At 46.3% G+C, this 12,597-nt stretch overlaps 1 protein-coding gene across 2 annotated transcripts in view; it reads left to right on the top strand.

Moving 5' to 3' along the window:
- The first annotated feature begins 466 nt into the window (after positions 1–466).
- The window catches only part of LOC148502763 (carbohydrate sulfotransferase 5-like), a 46,047-nt gene continuing 33,916 nt past the window's right edge, over positions 467–12,597 (top strand). Inside the window, exon 1 of one of the 2 annotated variants that reach the window (XM_088449395.1) lies at positions 467–649. The gene's annotated coding sequence lies outside the window, so the exon portion shown is untranslated. Of the gene's footprint in view, positions 650–2,031; positions 2,053–12,597 lie in introns of those variants that run through there. The other variant, XM_088449397.1, reaches the window with a different exon arrangement.

Below are 12,597 nucleotides of genomic sequence, written 5' to 3' on the forward strand. Positions count from 1 at the left end.
AATGGCTCCTCCGCAATTTGGGAATTCCACCGGCAATCAAATTCATCCCCTATGGTCTAACAGTCCTCCACCGTTGTAGGAAACTAAAATAAAGAAAAAATATAAATTAGACTTTACTGTATATTAACATTAATCTCTCTCTACTCCTACAGACTTTCCCAGCTGACTTGGACCCCTCTATTAGTCCACCAAGTGCAACGGCTACAACTTCTGAGAGTGTTACAGAGGCACCACAGCCTCCCCGCCGAGCTAGAAGACAGACACGCAGGAGTCTGCCAAACCCGGATCCATTAATGCAGCAAGTCAGACATGCACTCTGCAAACCCCCAGACCAGTTCGACAGCCTGTGGTCACACGTTACAAGTAGCATCCGGGTGATGGAGGAGGAGCAACAGCTTCATGCTGAAAGAATAATTTGCCAGGTCATTATGCAGGGTAAAAAAAAGAAGCTGACAGGCACCTCCACGCTTCACCTAGAGCCTGTAATCCCATCGTCTACACTTCCACCTGCAGGTCCTCTACTCCTGTCGCCTTCACCTCCTTAGCAGCACCATCCTACCATGGGGGTTCGGTATGAATTACCGCCAGACGCAAGTTCAAATCCCGACAGCGGCTGGCCGACATGGCTGAAAATCCCAATCGTCCCAAGGTAAGTATTAACTAAGCTAACCTCCCCCCTAACCTTCCTTAGGGGTGCCTAACCCTAACCTTCCCCCCAGTGCCTAACCCTAATTCCCCCTCTAAGTGCCTAAATCTAACTCCCCCTTCCCTGCACCAAAACCCCGGGGGGGTACCTAACCCTAACCTCCCCCCGGGGGTGCCTAAACCTAACCCTCCCTTCCCCTAGCCTAACCTCCCGCAGGGGGTGCCTAACCCTGTCCCCCCTGGGAGCCCTAAATCTAACCCTCCCCCCCGCAGCTATCCGCAGCGGCGCCCGGCATAACTTCAATCGGGATGCCGGGCGCCGGTCTCCCGGTGTTGGTAAATCTAGATGTCTGTCATGTAACCCTCCCCGGGAAAAAGCAGTCAGGAAGCCGGCTGTCAGGATTACGTCCGCCGGCTTCCCAACTGCATACCTACCATGGTCGCCCACCACCAACCTACCTGGCCACAGAATGGATGGGGCCATCCCCATCCATTCATACACTTCCTTCATCCATTCCTACATCCCCTTCCACTTACAATAGGCCCGAGAGGACCTACCCCTCCACATCCACCTACGGAGGTTTTATATAGTGCCATGTTGGATGAGGGAGATGAGAATCCCAAATTTTATAATATTGGGTCATGTGGAAAAAATATTTATGCTTTTTTTCTACTCTATCAGCCATTTTGTTCTCTCCCAATACCTGCTGCATGGTATGGGGTGTGGATGATGCGGAATGGGCAGGGCCACTAAACGCATGACGCCGCGCAAGGGCAGATTGAGGTTTGCCGGGGCCTCAATCTGCACTTGCACCATGTGCTTCTTGGCCTGTTCAATCCGCCATCTGACACGCCGCATACCACGCAGCCGGTATTGGGCGACAAAAAATGTGTGATAATATTTATGTGTGCTCCTGTAAAGGGAAAAGTTATGCTCCAGTGGTATGGGGCGACAAAAAACTGGCAAATATATTGTGTAATAAACAAACCATGTTGGTTTAATTAAACATTGTTTATATTTTACTATGTTGATTACAACATAATATGTTGTAATTAACGTTACGTTAATTAACAAAACGTTTGATTGCAAAAGGCTTACAAAAAAAAAAAAAAATTTTAAATGTTTTTTTACACCAAAAAAGTGTTTTTACTCACCTTAAAATACTGGTACTTCAGGACTTTTACAATGACATCACAGGTTTCGGGTATGATGCGCCCCAACTCCTGGGCAGAAATGAGGGTCCCAAACTTCAGGTCTTCGAAAGACCATCCTGTAGCCAGATATCGCAGGGTAGCCACCAACCTGTCCTCAGCCGGAATGGCCATCCTCATGCTGGTGTCCTGCCTCTGAATATAGGGAGTCACCAGACGCAGCAACTCCTGGAAGGTGTCGTCATCCATACGCAGGTAGTTGCGATAATCGTCCGGGTTGTTCTCCCTAATCTCCATCAGCAGGGGCATATGGGAGCGGCTCTCCCTCCTCGTCAGCCACTCCTTAATCCAGCACGACCTCATCCTCCTCCTCAGCTTCCTCGCCTTTCAGCTTCAAGTAGCCATAGGCTAGCAGAAGCTTATGGCGATGGGAATCCATCAGAAGATGATAGAAACCAGAAGTAATACAACACTTTGTACAAGGCAAGCCTGTAACAAAGCACACTAGCACTGCACAGCGTTCAGCAGGTATACAGCCAAGCTTCACTAGTCACAGAGCAGAGTATATAACATACCTAAAATGGTGGCTGCCTTTTATACCCCCTAGATAAGCCCTCCCCTATTTTCATTCCAGCAGACTCATCGCAATCGTACACCTTTTGAACACATTGTATCTAAAATTTGAAGGGAAAATTTCAAGGGAAATCGTATGACAGGTTGTACGTCCTTTTATCGCACCGTGTATGGGCAGCATATCACTTTTCACTGTCTCCTAACACTGCTTAGTAAATAGACCCCATAGTACCCCAAAATGTCCTTGTTGTCGTCACAAAGCAATAACTGTCAAACCATTGTTTCTCATTCACCGAAATTCTAGTGTTTATTTGTGATTTGTGGCCACCATTAGGTTCCTTAGTAAATACCATGTGGGTGCATGGATACCGTGATGTACGATGTCATTACTTTACCTGAATTCATATCTGAAAAAGCAAAACAGTGGAAATTCCAGTTCTTTACAACACAAAGTGAGCACACAATCACTAGACAAACACATGACCCTTAGTAAAACCTGCTCCTCTATAGCAAATAGGCAGGGTGTCCCATGGACTGGTACTTGAAGCAGAGAGCTAATTCCATCTATTATTCATCAATAAGGTCCCATAGAACAGAGATGTAACTAGGGGTATGCGAGATGTGCCATGGTCCAGGGAGCAGGGCCAGGGGGGTGCTTCGCTACCATGTTGGCACCTAGATTTGGTTTCAGGATTGAATGGCACCTGGAAAGCTGTCCAAGAGCATTCTTCTAATACGTCTTTAGAACATGCGGTGACACTCGGGTCTATTTACTAAGCCAAGGATGGATATAAAGTGAGTGGAGATAAAGTACCAGCCAATCAGCTCCTAACTGCCATGCCACAGGCTGTGTCTGAAAAATGAGTTAGGAGCTGGTTGGCTGGTACTTTATACCTGTCCATGTTATTTCCATCCAGGGCTTACTACATAGACCTCTCAGTTTCCCAGTCCTGCCCCCTCTTCCATGATGTCACATGAGCGGGGGGTCGGAGAGTCTAGGCCAAGGTGTATTAATGCCCTGCTATCGCACCGTGCCAGAGCTCTATAGAGAAGGACTGTATAGATACCTTTGGTGTAAGCAGACTCTCAAATTCATGTAATGGGGGCATCTCGCTGGGAGGGTAGGGGTGGGCTGGGGGCACATCTCTTTGATATGCAAAGAGACCCATTTTAGTGTAAGATCTCAATTAAAGCTGGTTTCAACCATTTTTAGTGCACCTGCCACTAAAATTCATAACAAATCTCTCCGTCTCCTTATAGTTTGTTGGAATATCTGAGAAGCACAATTGTCATTTATTTATGTATTTGTTGCTCTTTGTCCCACGAGCAATTATATATATAGAGCATATTCCCAAACTGACCTTGAGTCAATTTACAGCACTAAAATCCTCCAGTGGAAAAGCTGTAAAGGTGCCATGGTCCAAGGTGCAGGGTCAGGGGGCGGGGCACCGTTAACATACGGATGAATGTGCATTCCAAATGTCACATCACAAAGGAGACTGTCAATCATACACATTGCGCAAATTTCTGTGTTTGCGACACACATTCCATCAGCAGCTCTCCCATGGGTGTGAACTCATGTGAGATGTGTAAATATATCGTCTTCATGTGACATAGTAAAACTGGTAACTTCCCTATGTGCGTACATAAGTAAAAATACCTGTTTGCTGACAGTGAGTGAGGGGAACTTATGAGGCGATCTCGCAGCAAACTTGAGCCTGCGTACGTCATACTGGTGTGCGCTGTATCTGTGGTACTTCATATCTGGTGACAGAGCTGTATCTGTGGCGATGGGGCGCATTTATCAACGATCGCTTTTGCAAAGCGATCAGGGCATGCTGGTAACGCCGCTGATCGCTTTGCAAAAAGCGATCTCTTCGGCTGGATGTAACATTCGGGACATGGGCTCCGAAAGAAGCCCGTCCCTGCGATGTCTCCGGAGAGCGTCTGGCCAGCGCAGGGGGGTGATGCGCATGCGCAGTCCAGTGGACAGCACATGCACATCTGCCATAACTGGGGAGGGTCCCGGCAGAACCCTCAGCCAGCTAATAGTGCCCGATGTAGCTCATAGGCTACAGCAGCTAACGCCATCTTCAGATGGCGTTAGCTGCCGGGCCAATATCTGGAATGCATCGCATTCCGGATATTGATACATTTGACAGCATCACATCCCGCATGGAAACCTATGGGGGAGGCGGCTGCCAGCGGCATGGGAGGGATCGCAGCTGGTATCAGAGATACCTGCTGTAGCCCCTCCTTAATACATCCGGGGGATACTTAGTATTTGAGATAAACTCCCTCTGCGAGATCGCTCGCAGTTCCCACACACTGCAGCAGCCGATTGGTAGGAGTGGGCTGGGCCGGCTTCCGTTCCCAGAAATGGGGGTGCATTGGGAGTACCGAGGCTAGGGTCTGCATCTTCCAACACAGACTTACTAGCCTCGGCACCGGAGCTGCAAGAGCCAAATCTGAGTAACCTCAGATACTCAGATTACCGATGGTATCGCAGAAGATCCAATGCTGCATCTTAGGATGCAGGACTCAGAACTGCAATGTGGTCAGGAGGCGTCTATTGACATCAGACGCCTCCTCCTGCATTTGCATATTGTATGGCATTACGCAGCCGCTTCCCTGCGCTTGCCTGTGGCTGTACAATACCGTATAACGCTGAATCAGGCGCTGGGCGAAACGGAAATGTAAAGAGAATTAACTAATTATTAATTAATATGGCTTCGATTAACATAAAAACATTATTGCCTTCATAATTTAAAATGTTCTTAATTTTTTTTTAACATTATCTTACCAATAATAAATGAATTAAATATTTATGGCCCATCAAGAATTTTTTTTTTTTTGGTGCTCCTTAATTTAGTATTAGGTAGTGACAATGTAATAGATATGTTTAATGCGGCTCTTTGCTATGTTCTGCCGGGGCAGATAGCATAAAACACCTTCAACTTGAGCCATCTTGCCGACTCGTGTGAGTTTTTTCTGACGCGTTTCATGCGAGTTTACAAGTCACAGGCTATTACATCTGACGACTCGTATGTTTGACATCACAAAAAAGTGTAACGGCGACATGTAACCAGTGGAGGGTGATTCTGGCGGATTTCTGGCGACTTTCATATGGAAACTTGAATCTCCACAGTTTTCCAAACTGGAGGCCATTACATTCCCCTCTGTGGCTGTTTGCCATTTATATATTGTGCATTATTCTGGAGATATAAGGTTTGTCCATTCTGTACACCAGGAGCAATACTGGCGGCGCAAAAAGTGTACTGCATCAGGGCCCCTGGGAACTAAGGAGTCCCTGGTGGCACTGCCCAGACCAGAAATTTGTTTCCCCTGCGGGACCCCAGGAGAGATGTGGAGAGCACCTGATGGCTCCATGCCTGGAGGAGCTGCCTCAGTGGATGCCAGAACTTTTTATACAAACTCTGCAAAATAATTTGTTTCAGAGTGTGACTTCTTATGAATTGTTATCTATGAGGGTGGATCCAAAAGTTGGTGTCTGGACCATGAATAACGGAGAAATTTAAGTTAAAGTGGCACTTATGTTTCGACATTTACTTCAAAACACTTCTCCTATTGATGCTCCATCCTCTCTTCATTCCATTCAGGAAAAAAGTTCGGTGATTGGTCCTCAAACCAGTCCTGTACAGCAATCATGACATCATCAGACGCAAAAGTCTTCCCACAAATGTGTTCCTTGAGCTTTGGAAAGAGAAAGAAGTCACTGGGGGGCTAGCTCCGGTGAATAAGGGGATTGGTTAACCAATTCGAACCCTTCAGCGTTAATGGCAGCCATTGCAATGTGTCTCTTGTGAGCTGGCGTGTTGTCTTGGAGGAACAGGACCCCACGTCGCAGTTTCCCTGGCCTCTTAATTGCCTCACAAACTTTTGGAATCAGTCGACTCTGGATCGAAATGGTGAATCCACGTCTCGTCCATTGTCAAGAATTGTTCCTAAAAGACACTCACAACATGTCAACCTCATTTGCTTCTGATCAGGCGTCAACATTCTCGGAACCCATCTTGTTGACACCTTGTGCAACTCCAATTTTTCAGTCACTATGGTTTGAATTCAGGTAGATGAGATGCCAGTGACCTCTTCTAAATGCCAAATGGTCAGTCGACAGTCAGCCATGACAGGGCCGTGGATTTTGTTGACATTTTCCGGAGTGCTCACTTCCACAAGCCTTCCACTTCTGGCACCATCTTCGCATGACTGCCTTCCACATCTGAGTTCATGGCACCACTTTCTCACTGCATTATATGATGGAGCAGACTCCCCTAATGTGTTTTGCAATTCCTTGTGAATTTCAGTAGCCCTCATCTTCTTCATTTGCAGACATTTATTGATGACTCGAATTTCAGTATTCTCCATTTTTTTTACTTTTAGCGATGTTCCATTTATTATTCAATATCTGCAACAATAACAGAAGAATTGTGCTGTAATTTTCTACAGTGTTCTACTGAGGCCTCTAGTACATACATACAGAAAATCAATGCAGTGCGACATCTACTACTACGTCAGGACTTTTGGGTCTACCCTCGTAGTTTGCAGACCAGTGAAGAGACAGCAAGCAGTTTCTCTGATCTGTCTTTCCTAGCGAAAGCTGCTGCTTTGATCATTGAGAGCCAGGGATCTCCCAGTTCTTTAATGCATTTTACGTCTGTGAACTTAGCATCAACCTCAGCATGTGCATTCTTGATAAACCTGTTTCATTAGAACTGAGATGAATTTGACTCAGGTACATCTATATAATAACTAAGTAATAATCTGCTGAGGTCTGTCCCATCTCCAACATAAATGCGAAGTGGGAGAGGGGCTCCCACTGCCAGGGAGACAGGACAGACCCTAGCCTAGCAGGAGAGGAGGTGGAACGCTCTGCTGGAACACGGTAAGTATGGGGGCAGGATGGACAGGGGTGGCGGGCGGAAGGGAGAGACAGAGCAGGGGGGTGGAGTGGGACAGAACAGCAGGCAGAGAGGGTGCAGAGCGATACAGAGCAGGGGGCGGTACAGAGCAGGGCATGGCGGAATAGAGAAGGGAGCCATCGATGGCACAAAAGCATCTATGGTGAACCATTGATGGTTTGCATCGCTCGATGGCCACCACTGCTGGGCTGCATGGTGGCCCGCGGATCAATCAGAATAGGGGCGGGGCTTAGTAGGCCATCGGGAGGCGGGGCTAAAGCTCCTTTCCGTCGGGATTGTAGGAACCATTGGGTCCTGGTCTGCCATCGATGGCAGAGAACCATTGGATCTCTGCCATTGATGGCAAAACCATCGGCCATCGGTAGTTAACTATCGATGATGGTTAACTATCTATGGTCCATGGCCATTCCAAGAGCAGGGCGAAGCAGTGGGCAGACATTGAGGTGACCAGACATGTGCCGGGTCCCTTTACTAGTACAATATACCCAAACAATCCTCAAGCGGAAAAACGTACTCTGAAGAAATCATTAGGGTTATTTATGAAAACGGTAAACAGGAAAAGGGTGATATTTAGTACTTTGAGAGTACTCTAATGCTGGGACCAGTCTCCTCTCCCTTATCTGATACGGCATGGTCTTCCCACCTATTCTATGTTCCCCCCATTAAGCAAAGGTGTGTCGATGGAACTGCAATCTATACTGAGTTTTGAATAGAGCAGGGCTGGTACAACTGTGCATTGATAATAATCACAGATATAAAACCAAGCATATGGATAGGTGGCAGTGCAGTTGCAATCCCACAAACGGGCAAATACCCGGATTCTGATCTCTGCATGCAATACTGGTGCAATTGCGATCGACTTGCATGCAACTTAATGTGTTCATTCCACGGTCTGTGTCGCTGTTTTGCTATTCTATTCATAGCATTCCTTACACAGGTGACAGTATATCTGTGTCCTTTATCTGCATATGTCACAATCCCTGTGTCACCTAGTTTTCACTCTGTCACCATCCATGTCTTCGTCTTCGTTAACAGCCGCTGTTCCTGTGTCCCCTTGCTTTGCTGGTGTAACTGTCCCTGTGTCCCATTGTCCAGCAAGTGCCACTGTTCCAGTGTCCCCTTATTCTGTCAGTGTCACTGTTCCTGTGTCTCCTTATTCTGTCAGTGTCACTGTCCCTATGTCTCCTTATTCTGTTAGTGTCACTGTCCCATTTCCCATTATTCTGTTAGTGTCACTGTCCCTATGTCCCCTTATTCTGTTAGTGTCACTGTCCCTATGTCTCCTTGTTCTATTAGTGTCACTGTCCCTATGTCCCCTTATTCTGTTAGTGTCACTGTCCCATTTCCCATTATTCTGTTAGTGTCACTGACCCTATGTCCCCTTATTATGTTAGTGCCACTGTCCCTATGTCCCCCTATTCTCTTAGTGTCACTGTCCCATTTCCCATTATTCTGTTAGTGTCAGTGTCCCTATGTCCCCTTATTCTGTTAGTGTCACTGTCCCTATGTCCCCTTATTCTGTTAGTGTCACTGTCCCTATGTCCCATTATTCTGTTAGTGTCACTGTCCCTACGTCCCCTTATTCTGTTAGTGTCACTGTCCCTAAATCCCCTTATTCTGTTAGTGTCACTGTCCCTGTGTCCCCTTATTCTGTTAGTGTCACTGTCCCTGTGTCTCCTTATTCTGTTAGTGTCACTGTCCCTGTGTCCCCTTATTCTGTTAGTGTCACTATCCCTATGTCCCATTATTCTGTTAGTGTCAATGTCCCTATGTCCCTTTATTCTGTTAATGTCACTGTCCCTATGTCCCCTTATTCTGTTAGTGTCACTGTCCCTATGTCCACTTATTCTGTGCCACTGTCCCTATGTCCCCTTATTCTCTTAGTGCCTCTATACCTATGTCCCCTTATTCTGTTAGTGTCACTGTCCATATGTCCCCTTATTCTGTTAGTGTCACTGTCCCTATGTCCCATTATTCTGTTAGTGTCACTGTCCCTATGTTGCCTTATTCTGTTAGTGTCACTGTCCCTATGTCCCCTTATTCTGTCACTGTCCCTATGTCCCCTTATTCTGTTAGTGTCACTGTCCCTATGTCCCATTATTCTGTTAGTGTCACTATCCCTATGTCCCCTTATTCTGTGTCACTGTCCCTATGTCCCCTTATTCTGTTAGTGTCACTGTCCCTATGTCCCCTTATTCTGTTAGTGCCTCTATCCCTATGTCCCCTTATTCTGTCAGTGTCACTGTCCCTATGTCCCCTTATTCTGTCAGTGTCACTGTCCCTATGTCCCCTTATTATGTTAGAGTCACTGACCCTATGTCCCCTTATTCTGTTAGTGTCACTGTCCCTATGTTCCATTATTCTGTTAGTGTCACTGTCCCTATGTCCCATTATTCTGTTAGTGTCACTGTCCCTGTGTCCCCTTATTCTGTTAGTGTCACTGTCCCTAAGTCCCCTTATTCTGTTAGTGTCTCTGTCCCTGTCTCCCCTTATTCTGTTAGTGTCACTGTCCCTATGTCCCCTTATTCTGTTAGTGTCACTATCCCTATGTCCCATTATTCTGTTAGTGTCACTGTCCCTATGTCCCATTAATCTGTTAGAGTCACTGTCCCTATGTCCCCTTATTCTGTTAGTGTCACTGTCCCTATGTCCCCTTATTCTGTTAGTGTCACTGTCCCTATGTCCCCTTATTCTGTTAGTGTCACTGTCCCTATGTCCCATTATTCTGTTAGTGTCACTGTCCCTATGTCCCCTTATTCTGTTAGTGTCACTGTCCCTATGTCCCCTTATTCTGTTAGTGTCACTGTCCCTATGTCCCCTTATTCTGTTAGTGTCACTGTCCCTATGTCTCCTTATTCTGTTAGTGTCACTGTCCCTATGTCCCATTATTCTGTTAGTGTCACTATCCCTATGTCCCCTTATTCTGTTAGTGTCACTGTCCCTATGTCCCCTTATTCTGTTAGTGTCACTGTCCCTATGTCCCCTTATTCTGTTAGTGTCACTGTCCCTATGTCCACTTATTCTGTGTCACTGTCCCTATGTCCCCCTTATTCTGTTAGTGCCTCTATCCCTATGTCCCCTTATTCTGTTAGTGTCACGGTCCCTATGTCCCTTTATTCTGTTAGTGTCACGGTCCCTATGTCCCCTTATTCTGTTAGTGTCACTGTCCCTATGTCCCCTTATTCTGTTAGTGTCACTGTCCCTATGTCCCCTTATTCTGTTAGTGTCACTGTCCCTATGTCCCCTTATTCTGTTAGTGCCTCTATCCCTATGTCCCCTTATTCTGTCAGTGTCACTGTCCCTATGTCCCCTTATTCTGTTAGTGTCACTGACCCTATGTCCCCTTATTCTGTTAGTGTCACTGTCCCTATGTCCCCTTATTCTGTTAGTGTCACTGTCCCTATGTCCCCTTATTCTGTTAGTGTCACTGTTCCTATGTCCCCTTATTCTGTTAGTGCCTCTATCCCTATGTCCCCTTATTCTGTTAGTGTCACTGTAGCTATGTCCCCTTATTCTGTTAGTGTCACTGTCCCTATGTCCCCTTATTCTGTGTCACTGTCCCTATGTCCCCTTATTCTGTTAGTGTCACTGTCCCTGTGTTCCCTTATTCTGTTAGTGTCACTGTCCCTATGTCCCCTTATTCTGTTACAGTCACTGTCGCTATGTCCCCTTATTCTGTTAGTGTCACTGTCCCTATGTCCCCTTATTCTGTGTCACTGTCCCTATGTCCCCTTATTCTGTTAGTGTCACTGTCCCTGTGTTCCCTTATTCTGTTAGTGTCACTCTCCCTGTGTCCCCTTATTCTGTTAGTGTCACTGTCCCTGTGTCCCCTTATTCTGTTAGTGTCACTGTCCCTGTGTCCCCTTATTCTGTTAGTGTCACTGTCCCTGTGTCCCCTTATTCTGTGTCACTGTCCCTGTGTCCCCTTATTCTGTTAGTGTCACTGTCCCTGTGTCCACTTATTCTGTGTCACTGTCCCTATGTCCCCCTTATTCTGTTAGTGCCTCTATCCCTATGTCCCCTTATTCTGTTAGTGTCACGGTCCCTATGTCCCTTTATTCTGTTAGTGTCACGGTCCCTATGTCCCATTATTCTGTTAGTGTCACTGTCCCTATGTCCCATTATTCTGTTAGTGTCAATGTCCCTATGTCCCTTTATTCTGTTAATGTCACTGTCCCTATGTCCCCTTATTCTGTTAGTGTCACTGTCCCTATGTCCACTTATTCTGTGCCACTGTCCCTATGTCCCCTTATTCTGTTAGTGTCACGGTCCCTATGTCCCTTTATTCTGTTAGTGTCACGGTCCCTATGTCCCATTATTCTGTTAGTGTCACTGTCCCTATGTCCCATTATTCTGTTAGTGTCACTGACCCTATGTCCCCTTATTATGTTAGTGCCACTGTCCCTATGTCCCCCTATTCTCTTAGTGTCACTGTCCCATTTCCCATTATTCTGTTAGTGTCAGTGTCCCTATGTCCCCTTATTCTGTTAGTGTCACTGTCCCTATGTCCCCTTATTCTGTTAGTGTCACTGTCCCTATGTCCCATTATTCTGTTAGTGTCACTGTCCCTACGTCCCCTTATTCTGTTAGTGTCACTGTCCCTAAATCCCCTTATTCTGTTAGTGTCACTGTCCCTGTGTCCCCTTATTCTGTTAGTGTCACTGTCCCTGTGTCTCCTTATTCTGTTAGTGTCACTGTCCCTGTGTCCCCTTATTCTGTTAGTGTCACTATCCCTATGTCCCATTATTCTGTTAGTGTCAATGTCCCTATGTCCCTTTATTCTGTTAATGTCACTGTCCCTATGTCCCCTTATTCTGTTAGTGTCACTGTCCCTATGTCCACTTATTCTGTGCCACTGTCCCTATGTCCCCTTATTCTCTTAGTGCCTCTATACCTATGTCCCCTTATTCTGTTAGTGTCACTGTCCATATGTCCCCTTATTCTGTTAATGTCACTGTCCCTATGTCCCATTATTCTGTTAGTGTCACTGTCCCTATGTTGCCTTATTCTGTTAGTGTCACTGTCCCTATGTCCCCTTATTCTGTCACTGTCCCTATGTCCCCTTATTCTGTTAGTGTCACTGTCCCTATGTCCCCTTATTCTGTTAGTGCCTCTATCCCTATGTCCCCTTATTCTGTCAGTGTCACTGTCCCTATGTCCCCTTATTCAGTCAGTGTCACTGTCCCTATGTCCCCTTATTATGTTAGTGTCACTGACCCTATGTCCCCTTATTCTGTTAGTGTCACTGTCCCTATGTTCCATTATTCTGTTAGTGTCACTGTCCCTA

Source organism: Taudactylus pleione, unplaced genomic scaffold, assembly GCF_031769625.1.
Source record: "Taudactylus pleione unplaced genomic scaffold, aTauple2 ptg000484l, whole genome shotgun sequence".
Lineage (NCBI taxonomy): Eukaryota > Metazoa > Chordata > Amphibia > Anura > Myobatrachidae > Taudactylus > Taudactylus pleione.